The sequence below is a fragment of the Oryctolagus cuniculus genome, chromosome 3, assembly GCF_051225735.1.
Source record: "Oryctolagus cuniculus isolate XC-2025 breed Fujian yellow rabbit chromosome 3, ASM5122573v1, whole genome shotgun sequence".
Taxonomy (NCBI): Eukaryota; Metazoa; Chordata; class Mammalia; order Lagomorpha; family Leporidae; genus Oryctolagus; species Oryctolagus cuniculus.
In genome coordinates this window covers 103,824,033-103,836,592 of record NC_142869.1, presented here as the reverse complement: position 1 = coordinate 103,836,592, position 12,560 = coordinate 103,824,033, and positions in this window count along the sequence as shown.

Sequence of the window (12,560 nt, the reverse complement as noted above, 5' to 3'; positions counted from 1 at the left end):
CCCCTAGGTTGGCAGGTACGCCATCTGCCACTGGGCTCTGAGCCACACTCATGCCAGTGTCTTCCAGCAACTTTATTACCAGTAGCCTCAGCTGTTGCAGTCTGATCTCACCTCACTCTCCAAAGCTCGTGCTGAGGCTCTTTGCTGCTGGGGTCCTGAGTTGTACATGTCCATTCCCTCCACGTAGATCCACAGTGTCCCTCTAATTTGCATGGAATTTCCTCTGCAGTTTTCTCCCTAACTCTTCCCTGAGATTGCACTCTCTCCAATTTTTTTTTTTAACTATCTTCCCTAGGCTAGAGCAATAAGCTCTCTCCCTATTCTGTCATCTTGGAATCTTGAAATGTTACATATTTTTTTGTCACCTTTGTGTCTCTGTATTTTTAAGCATTTAATTACATCTATATCTTTCTACTTCTGTATAATCTATATCTATCTATGTGTATAACATTGTGTTTATTGTCTATAAAATTTCATAAATATATATGTATTTATTAAATACTGATGAATGTCATTGTTTCCATGGTGTAACTTTTAAACATTTGTGTAGATATACTTTTCATACATGTGAGAAATTTGTAGAGCTGAAAAGATGGAGTTAAATAATTTCCATTGAAAATGTATTAAAAATACCAAATTGCCTTCCAAAATTATTTCATCAGTTGACATTCCTATCAACACTTTGGTTGAGTTCTCATTTCCCTTCATCTATACATAAATAGATTTTATCAGTCCTTTAAATTTTGCCAATGTAAAGTGTAGAAAATGATGTCAATGCGTGAATTTACATTTTCCTGATTCCTTCATATGCAACCTCATCTTTTCACATATAAAAAGTTTATTGAATGAACTGCAGTTAAGATGATGCAATGCAGGAACCAATTATATTCTTTTATTTCCTGTCAGTCCTTCAAAATTACCTCTTGGAGTCATTCTTTCTTGCCCTGAATGAAATCAGGGGGAGACTGCATAGATATTTCTAGGTCATTTCAATCTTCTGAATATTCTCTTCTCAGTAGTTTCAGAAACTGTGTAATATTAGACCAACACTAATGTGTGTTTTTCAATTTAAATATGTCCCCCCTTACCACTGAAAATATTCTGCTGTGAAGATTAAGAGTTTGTTTACTTACTATTCCATTCTTCTGTCTATCTATCCTACTCCCAAAGTACTTTTCTAACTGTTTGCTGCTTGGTCTCAGTGATAAACAAGGTTAAGAAAAATGGACACAGTTTTATGGTTCTGGTAGAGTTATAATATCTCTGTACTCTCTTTGCAGCATTTACTGAATAGTTATGTTTTTAAATTTTCCTTTATGTGACTTTTTTCATATTCTTGTTATTTCTCTATTTGAAAATCCAACGTAAGCTTCCTGAATCCTGCGGTGACTCCTGTTTGCTCTGAGTTTCCAGGGGTCCACATCTCTGTCAGGCTCTTTTTGTAACTGTAGGTGGTTTTTGAGAGTAAGAGTTCTGTTTTTAAGTTAAATTTTATGAAAGCATACTGGACATGCAGGAAAGCATACACCTCAATTCTCAATATGAATATATACAGATAGGAACATTGAAATAAAGTTATAGGTCCTTTTTAACTGAGCAGGAGGCAAGAACACTGCCTTGTGCCCTTTCCAAGAAATAACAATCCCCCAAATGACTATTGATTTGACGTATATGGCTTTACTTCTTATGTTAAAGTCTACTTTACCTTATTTAGTAGATGGTCAACAAGCTCTTTTGGTTAGGTTTGCACAATACATATTATTGTCTTTTAAATTTCAAACTTTTGTGCTCTTATATCCAACATGCATCTTTCTGAAGCATCATATAGGTCACATTTTAATAGTCTTGTCCTATTTATCTTTAAGAACTGTGGAGTATAACCATTTACTGTAATTTCCCATATATTGAAATTAAATTCTATAGTCTTAACTATCTTAACATTATCTTCAGCTCTTCAGTCTCTCATTCTCTTTCCTTTCTATCTTTTGGTTTACTCGAGTGTATTTGTGATCTCACTTTTTTCTTTTATTACATATAGTTTTTTACTCGTTTTAATAATGTTTATTTTTCATCTACTTGAAAGGTACAGTAGGAGAGAGAGACAGAGAGAGACAGAGACACAGAGAGAGAAAAAGATCATCCATCTGCTGGTTCATTTTTCCTCAATGTGCCCTCAATAGCTGGCCCTGGTCCAGGCTGAAATTAGGAGCCAGGAACTCCATTCCTGCCTCCCTTCAGGGACCCAAACGCTTGAGCTGTTACCTGCTGTCTCCCAGTATGTGCACCAGCAGGAAGCTGGATCAAAAGCAAAGATGTGTCAAATTTAGACCCTCTGTTTTGGAGTATGGACATTCCAAACAACAGCTTACCCACTGTACCACATTCCTTGCCTCATGTTTAATCTTTTCATCTTGTCTCATATGATTTTAAGATCTTTAAGTTTTTTTTTTTTTTTTGCATTCCCATGATTTTTCTCTTTGTGCTTTAGTCATTTTCCATTAGTCTATCTTGTACAGCTTTAATCCTCTTTACAGTTCTTAATTAATCCCATTAGTTAAATCCTTAATTTCAGGCAAACATTTTTGACTTACAATTTAACTTTCATTCTCTTTGATGATTCTCATTTCATTTGAGAAGTTCTCCATATTTTTCCCTCTTTTCTTGAATATAGTAAAGCAAGAAACTCCATCTAGTTCTCCTATGTGGGTGGCAAGAACCATTTAATTCATCATCTGCTGTTTTCCCAGGCACATTAGCAGGGAATTGGATTGGAAGAGGATCAACAGGGGTTCAAAACTGTATTCTGATGTGGGATGCTGGTGTTGCAAGTGGTGACTTAACCCACTGGGCCACAATCCCAGTCCCTGCTTTCATTCTTGGAGTCAACTTTAAGTTATCCCAGTTGAAAAGCTGAGATTTCTTCACGGTTTCTCCAATTTGGTGTATCTATATTGATCTTTTGTTTCTCCTTCCCTGTGAGACTGCCCATGAATTTGTTGACAATCTCAACTTCTCAGCATGTGCTGTTTATTGAACTTCTATGCCTCTTTGTCTGACCTGCCTAAGTATTGGCGATGTCCTGAGGAGGAGATTGATTTTTTTGGGCCTCTATGGCACTTCCTCTTACTGCTGGACTATACACTGACAAGTATAAATTTGTTGGTATCCTCATTCCATTTTGCATTTCTCTTAGTCCCCAATCTTCCCCAAAAATAATAATGTTACTCAGATTAGGAGATAAAACACATTATTATCTTAATAGATGAAAATCAGCATTGTCTTATCAACAACATTTTAAATAAAAAGGAAAAATACAGTATTATGATTAAGAAGAGGAAAAGTATCAGTACATATATTAAGTAGTTTTACTATTCAACATTTTATCTCTACATTTAGTGAAGTAAATAAAAGAAAAAGAATAAAGTCAAGAAGTATAGCTATTGGCAAAGATAAGGATCTCATTATTAGATACTACTAATGTCTCCCTTGAAAATCTGAAAAATGGAGGGCAAGAATTCATGCATCTCATTTCAGAGTGCCTGGGTTTGAGTCTCAGCCCTGCTTCTAACTATAGTTTTCTGAGGAAGTAGGTGATGGGTTCCTGTGAACAAATGAAAAAGTCCCAGGTTTCTGGTTTCAGTCTGACCCAGTCCAGTTATTGTGGGCATTTGGGGAGTGAACCAGGAGACAGAATATGTCTCTCTCTCTCTTTCTCTCTCTCTTTCTCTCTCTCTCTCTTTTTCTTCCTCCCTTGGCCCCCTCCACATGTAAGCACCTATTTTTGGCATTTTTTTATTTAGTAAAAATAAATTTCCAAAGTACAGCTTATGGATTACAATTCCCCCCCATAATTTCCCTCACACTTGCACCCCTCCCATCTCCTGCTCCCTCTCCCATTCCATTCACATCAAGATTCATTTTCAATTTTCTTTATATACAGAAGATCAATTTAGTATTTATTAAGTAAAGATTTCATCAGATTGCACCCACACAGAAACACATACTGTAAAATACTGTTTGAGTACTAGTTATAGCATTACTTCACATTGGACAACACATTAAGGACAGATCCCACAGGAGAAGTAAGCACACAGTGACTCCTGTTATTGACTTAACAAATTGACACTCTTGTTTATGGCATCAGTAATCTCCCTAGGCTCTAGTCATGAGTTGCCAAGGCTATGGAAACCTTTTGAGTTCGCTGACTTCAATCTTATTCTGACAGGGTCATAGTCAAAGAAATTCTCTCCTCCCTTCAGAGAAAGGTACCTCCCTCTTTGATGGGGCTCCATTATTTCCACTGGAATCTCACTCGCAGAGATCTTTCATTTAGGTGTTGTGTTATTTTTGTTTTTTTTGTTTGTTTGTTTGTTTGTTTGTTTTTGTTTTTGTTTTTGTTTTTCCCAGAGTGTCTTGGCTTTCCATGCCTAAAATACTCTCATGGACTCTTCAGCCAGATCTGAATGCCTTAAGGGCTGATTCTGAGTCCAGAGTGCTGTTTAGGACATCTGCCATTCTATGAGTCTGCTGTATATCCCACTTCCCATGTTGGATCGTTCTCTCCCTTTTTGATTCTATCAGTTAGTATTAGCAGACACTAGTCTTGTTTGTGTGATCCCTTTGACTCTTAGACCTTTCAGTGTGATCAATTGTGAACTGAAACCGATCACTTGGACTAGTGAGATGGCATTGGTACATGCCACCTTGATGGGATTGCATTGGAATCCCCGAAAAAGCACCTTTTAAATAAAATAAAAATCATAAATAGTTTTTAAATAGTTAAAAAGAGACAGAGGTAGAAAGAGAAAGAGAGAGAGAGAGATCTTCCACTTGCAAGTGCACACTCCAAATGGCTGCAATGACTAGAGCTGGGCCAGGCTGAAGTCAGGAGGCTGTAGCTTCACCTGGTCTCCCACATGGGGCAGAGGCCCAAGGACTCAGGCCATCTTCCACTGCATTCCAAAGCACATTACCAAGGAGTGGGAATGGAAATGGAACAGCCAGGTTTTGAAACTGGTGTCCAAATAGAACAACAGTTCAGTAAGTAGGGGCTTCACCCATAATGCCCCAACACTGGCACCAATTTTTTCTTTTAAAAATCAAAGTAATTCATTGAATATCATTCAAAATAAAGGAGAGAATCTGACTGTGAAAAGATAAGCTATTTAGAATCTAGTGTCCTCTAAAGGCTTTACATTTTGAAAAATAACAATACTTAAATCCCTATTTCACACCTGTTACAGCTAAAGATTTCATAAACAAGGTTAAAAATAAGTGACAAATTTAAAAACATATTTACAAAATATTTAACAAAAAGTAAAAAGCCTACCCAAGATCAGTTTAAAAAATTTATAAGAACAAGAAGAAAATGGCTAAAGGCTATGTTTAGATAATTCACAAAGACTTTTAAACAGCCAATGAATAGATAGCAGAATGAAATATGTGCCACTTTTGGTTGTCTCTAAGTTTCCAAATAAACACTTTAAACTAAGGCAAAGGAATAGGCATTAAGTATCACTCACTCTAAAAAAATTGCTGTGAAGAAATGTGCAAAAGTGCTAGACAAAAATGTGTTCTGCTACCCAGAGTCAAGCACCCATCTGCGGTCTCCATGAAAAATTGAGTTAAGAGGCCTCAGATAAGTTTTCTCAGGAATATGACCTGAGTACCTTACAGTGAAGTGGAAGAGGGTGGCTCCTATTCACCTCATAGAGGGCAGAGGCTTTCTTCTGTTCAATATATGTGGACCACAGGGAATAGAATCACACTAGGATTATTTTAACAGAAAATCTACTTGTTATAGGCTAATTCTTTCATTAGCCTATAACAAGTCATTACTCTCAACAAAAAATAACTGGAAAAGCCGAAGGCCATATAGAAACCACTGAATGTTGAATTTCTTTTACATTGATCTGGATTTCTAATATTTTAAGATTTTTATATTTATAGTTAGAACTAAAAACATCCTATACATTTATTCATTTTTCTGCTATTCTTATCCATCTTAGGAACCACAATAAATTAAGATTCAGTGGGATATGTGTTTTTTTTGCAGCAGCTAAGATGCCATTTGGGGTGCCTGCACCCCACATCAGAGTTCTGGATTCAAGTCCTAGTTCTGCACTTGATTTCAGCTTCACACTAATGTGAATCCTGGAAGGCAGCAGGTGATAGTTCAAGTAGGTAGGTCCTTGGCCTGGATTTAGTTCTCAGCTTGAGGGCATCTGAGGGAAATAACCAGGAGATGAAAAGGCATGTCTATCTGACTCTTTCTCTCCTCATCCTTTTCTCTTTGCCTCTCAAATAAAAACAAATTAAAGATTTTTAAATTGTAAGTCTCAGAGATTGGACCGTAATATTTCTTATCTTTTAACTTCTATTTTATGAAGTAGTTTATATGACAAAGGCATATATTTATTAGATATAATTCATAAAATGGATTCAACATGGTTCTTACTTAAGGGATAGATTTATATCCTATTTTAGGGATAGTTATTGTTTTCTTAAATAGGTTGAGTTTATATTTCTTTCTCTTTTAAAGGTGATTTCGATAACTTTTATTTTTCTGTGCTGAAAACCTATTTGATCTGCATTTGAAAATATGTGGTCATCTGTAGCAATTCCATAGGGTCAGACAATTAAAACAGCCATGGAACTCCAAAGTGTATGGACGTATAAGGCTTTAATACAGGCAAAGTTTGTGTTAGATCTTCATATATGTTTGCTATTCTTTCCATTTCCTCTACTAATTGTTTTGGTCACATGGAATTTCAGTTTTTACTTAATCCTTTTTTGTACATTAATCACTAACTGTTTAAGTGCAAATATACTAGAGGATTCATTTTGGCCAGCATTCTCTATGTTCCATGCTTCACCTACATTAAATGTCTAATTTATATACTATGAGTAGTCTCAAGTAATCTTTTCATTCAGGGTCTGAGTATGTTTCAGATTTCTTGCATTTTTTAAAATGTTCCTTTTTTTGCTTCCACTTAAAAATAATGTAGGTATATGATTCCTATTTGAGGATCATTTGTTTTGTTTACACGTAAATTCTTTAAAAAATTATTTATTTGAGGGATGGAGAGACACACAGAGAGAGATAGCTTGTTTTCATCTGCTAGCTTACTCTCCAAATGCCTACAGGTGTCAGGGTGAGCCTTGGGAGCCAGGAACTCAATCTAGGTATCATGCATGTGTGACAGGAGTCCAATTACTGGAGCCATCACCCAGAGCCTGCATTAGGATGATGGAGTCATGAGCTGGAGATAGAAATTTCCTACAGGCACTTCAATGTGGCATGTGGGTGTCCTAACCAGTGTCTTAGCTTCTAGGCCAAATGGCTGCCCCTGTTTGGTTGGCAAGTTGAAAGCGTTATGGGTTTTCTGGGTGTATGTTCCTATTTCTTATGTAAGAAGGTATTTGAAGAAGATGAGATGTAGGTTAAGGTCAGAAGAGAAGCAAGATTTATTGGCTTCTAAATCAAAAGGACACAGTCAAGAAGGAGTATGCAAACATTCTCAGGTGAGAGTTACACATAGCAAGTTTCAGGGCCATTTCTTTACATAAACTGGAGGCAGAGGAGGTGGTCTGGGATGGGGTTTAATTGAATATTCATAATGGGCAGATTTTGAGAGTGGGGCTTCAGTATTACCTATTTCCTCACCTCTTTTGAAAACTTGAAGTGATGATGTCAAGTGCATGATGGGACTAGGTTTGTCAGGCATGTTAACTTTATTGTAAAAATCTTACAATAAACTAAAGATCATTGCAGGGATGCAGTTAGCAGCCACATTGTTATTCACCAGGACCTGTTCTAAGCCACGAATCTGTGCAAACTGTGATTTTGCATGGAAAAAAGGAGATTTGGGCAGTGCAGGTGGGGATTCAGCATAGGCATGGCTCAGGAAAGGGCTGGTGATGTAAGCTCCTCCTAGCCAGATATTTCTTTACCTACATCATCTTTACCCTTCTTAGATTATTGTCCCTTAACATTTTGAGGAGGTTGAGGGAGGGAGGTCCACCTTTTGTAATTTCTTCATGCTGTGTTGGGACATTGGCTTTGAATAGCCAGGATATGAAAATCCCTTGATAACTGAACAAAAGTTCTATTGGAGGAGCTAAAGGTTTGCCTTCATTCATTGTTAATGGCTGGAATCCTTTCATGACCATCATTTTTACTGTTGGATTCTGGAACAGAAAAATTTGACAATTAGGATAAGAATACATAGGATGAAAAGAATGGGGGCCGGCGCCGCAGCTCAATAGACTAATCCTCTGCCTGCGGTGCCGGCACACCGGGTTCTAGTCCCAGTTGGGGTGCCGGATTCTGTCCTGGTTGCCCCTCTTCCAGGCCAGCTCTCTGCTGTGGCCCGGGAGTGCAGTGGAGGATGGCCCAAGTGCTTGGGCTCTGTACCCCATGGGAGACCAGGAGAAGCACCTGGCTCTTGCCTTCAGATCAGCGTGGTGCACCAGCTGCAGTGTGCTGGCTGCGGCAGCCATTGGAGGGTGAGCCAATGGCAAAAGGAAGACCTTTCTCTCTGTCTCTCTCTCTCACTGTCCACTCTGCCTGTCCAAAAAAAAAAAAAAAAGAATTGGGAGTAAGCACCATGTAAGAGAAGGGAAGACATTTTTTACCGCTTCCTAAGTAGTAGAAGCCAAGAAAGTTCATGACCAAAATCATGGAGCCACTTGGTTTGGTTAAAAATAATTTTGATATCTTCTTCCATGAGCCTGCTTTAGTTAATGTAATTGCAGCAGGTTTTATTAATCACTGCACATACTCCTTCCTGTTCTGCCACCAGGTAATCTAAGGTTAGTTTGTTGTTTTCATAGCCATTTTAGCTAGGGAATCTAAAGAATCCTGTAGTTGCCATAGGACATGACCAGCAGACTGGACTATGTTGGCCAAGGCAATAGACAAGCTTTTCAAAGCAATTTCATGGTATGTAGCAAGATTTTCTCCTTTTGCTCTTGTAGTGGAAAAGTTTTTCCTGCCAATGACAGTTTGAGGAGAAAGATAGGAGAAGTAGGAAAACTATGTCAGCTGGGAAATACAGCAGCTTTAATGTTTCTCTTTAGGGAGTAGTTTATGGTAAAGGTAAAACTTTTATTTATACTTTAGCCTTTTGAAGATAAACTTCAGGTCCTCAATTGGCTTACAAGAGTAGGCTGTGTTATCCTCTGGGTGTGCTTCTGAAGACTCAAGGGGTAGAGGTTTAATTCTTAGCAGATATACCCAGTTAGAAATTCCCTGAAATTTAACTGTGTTAGGAGTGCTCAGTAGCCCCAATACGGTTCTTTCCACTTAGGCAGTAACTGATGGTTGAGGGGGGTTTCTTTCCATAAGATTTTAACAAAATTAGACATAATGAGGAGACTGGTTGTTTATGATTTTTGGAATCTGGTGCTGGGAATACCTTGTTGCCATATTCTGTAAGAGCCTTTTGCACCTGACCTAAATTGATAATATGCTGTATTTGATCTTGAGTATCTGAAAGAAAAGAGGATGTTGCAGATGAGGTAGGGCCTCCCATATAACATCTAAAATGGTCTAGGCTGTAAGGTAGGCTTACATGCCATTCTTATCCTCAGGAGAATAATGGGCAATAGTTTAAGCCACAGTTTTGAGGTCTTTTAGCATAACTTGGATAGAATTCTCTTGAGATAATAGTTAGCTTTTTCAACCTTGCCTGATAATTGGGTCTCCGAGAAGCATGGAAGTGGTGGAGCATTCCCAAGTGGTGGCTTTCAGCTGAGTTATTTAAAGACAAAGATGGGGTCATTGTCACTCTGGAGGCATGTTGGTGCCCCAAAACATGAGATTACTTCTTTTAGTAGGACTTTGAATACTTCTTGTACTCTTTATGTTCTGGTCACTAAGGTCTATCTATCCAGTGAAAGTCAACGAAGACTAATAAATATTTCTGACCATTTACTGGGGTCACATTAGTTAGGTTTGTCTGTCAATCCTCACTAAGGTAGATTCCTCTCTTCTGTGTAGGAGGCAGTAGGTGAAGTAGTCAAATTTGACATCTAGGGTTACTTTGTAGATAGACGGGGACAGAATTAGCTTACTTTCTTTTTAACTATATGTAGTCCTTTTCCTCCAAAGACATGAGGCAGTAGGTGAATGAAGATCTGTTTTCCTAGATGGTAAATTGAGATACTACTTTGATAATTTTTTACTGAGAAGCAATTGGGACATGACTAGATGATCTAAAGTCTATTCCCCATTGGCATCTCCAGTGTAACCGCATTGTTGGGCCCATTCTATCTCAGATATGATATAATAGGGTCTCCAGTTGTATCTAGAGGCTGGAGTATTAAAGAGTCATTTCCAGAACCACCTGAGTAGCAGCCTTCTTTTTTGCCCTATCAGCCAATACATTTCCTGTAATGATTTGTCTATTACCCTTTTGGTGACTTGTAGTGAATAACAATCACATCTAGAGGTTCCAAAATTGGCTTCAGGAGAGTCAAAATCTCTTGCCATATTTAATAAGAAAATTTTTTTCAGTCAGTAGGCCTCTTTTTCTAAAAATATCTGCATGTTCTTGCAGCATAAAGAAAGCATGTTGGAGTCTGCATAAATATTGACTCTGTGGTCTTTCTTTGGTTTTAAGGATCTAGTCAAGGTGATTAGTTTGGCCTTTTAAGCTGAGGTTTTGGTGGTAATGCCAGCTGTACTGTGGTATAGCCTGCCTTTCTAGCTTCTTCCTTCATGAAACTACTGCAACAGTGAAGCACTTAAAATCTGGATTTTTCAGAAGTTCATCATTGTAGATAAGGTATATTGGAGTAGACCTGTTCTGTGGTCTCTACAGAAGAGTGAGATAACGGTTTGTATTTTCATATGGCAGAAAAGTAGCTAATTAAAGCCTGGGTACACCTTGAGATTTACTTCTGGTGAATCAAAAAGGAGAGCCTGGTATTTAGCAAGACATCCCCCTGTTAGCATTGGTGTCCTTTTTTTCATACATATTCTTTTTTATTTTCTTGTATACCTTCCTAAAACAGAGGCATTTAACAGTAGCTGGAATGGCCAAGTCCTAACATTAAAAAAAAAAAAAAAACAAAAAACAAACTTCAGCCCCTGCAATGGGTGAACAAATTAAAGAGAAGTAACCTAAAGTTCAGCTGAGTACGACTGAAGAGCCTTACGAGGTGAGGTCTGCCAATTTCAGAGTGATGTGTCTTCAACTTGTATCATCATCTTAGTGGAGAAACATAACTTCATTTTGGTGAAATGAGATTTGTTTCCTGACAGGATTAGTAACAACATTCACTGAATTTCACATTCTCCTTTTGTGAACTGTGAAGAAAATGAATGGAAGCTAGAAGATTAGTGGGATTCCAGGTCCAGCTACAGATGGAGTGATGATATATCAAGAAAGAAAATACCTATATTTTGATTTACAAAGCTAACAGCAGATTTAAATCTGAAACTTACACCAAAAAGGAAACCTGTTAAAGTGGAATGAACACTATGAGAAATGGTGACTTGATCAGCCTCACCCTGACTGTTGATGAACAACTTAATACATTATCCCTCTTAGTATTTTTTTTGTTTGTTCTACTTAATAACTTTTGGTTGAATTCTGTAATCAATACACAGTTATTCTTAAGTGTTGAAACTTAACTGAAAAGTGATCACTGTTAAATATAAGAGTGGGAATAAGAGAGGGAAGAGATGTACAATTTGGGACATGCTCAAGCTGACTTGCCCCAAACGGTAGAGTTAGAAACATACCAGGGGATTCCAATTCAATCCCATCAAGGTGGCATGTACCAATGCCATCTCACTAGTCCAAGTGATCAATTTCTGTTCACAATTGATCATAATGAAAGGACTAAGAGTCAAAGGGATCATATAAACAAGACTAGTGTCTGCAAATACTAACCGACAGAATAAAAAAGGGAGAGAACGATCCAACATGGGAAGCGAGATACACAGCAGAATCAGAATGGCAGATGTCTTAAACAGCACTCTGGACTCAGAATCAGCCCTTAAGGCATGTGGATCTGGCTGAAAAGCCCATGAGAGTATTTTAGGCATGGAAAGACAAGACACTCTGGAAAAAAAAATGACCTAAATGGAAGATCTCTGAGAGTGAGATTCCAGTGGAAAGAACAGGTCATCAAAGAAGGAGGTACCTTTCTCTGAAGGGAGGCGAGAACTTCCACTCTGACTATGACCTTGTCTAAATATGAACAGAGTCAGTGAACTCAAAAGGCGTCCATAGACTTGACAACTCATGACAAGAGGCTAGAGTGATTACTGATGCCATAAACAAGAGTGTCAATTTGTAAAGTCAACAACAGGAGTCACTGTGCACTTACTCCTCATGTAGGCTCTCTGTCCTTAGTATGCTGTACATTGAGATTTAATGCTATAACTAGTACTCAAACAGTATTTTTCACTTTGTGTTTCTATGTGGGTGCAAACTGTTGAAACCTTTACTTAATATATGCTAAACTGATCTTCTGTATATAAAGAGAATCGAAAATGAATATTGATGTGAATGGAAGGGGAGAGAGAGCGGGAGATGGGAGGGTTG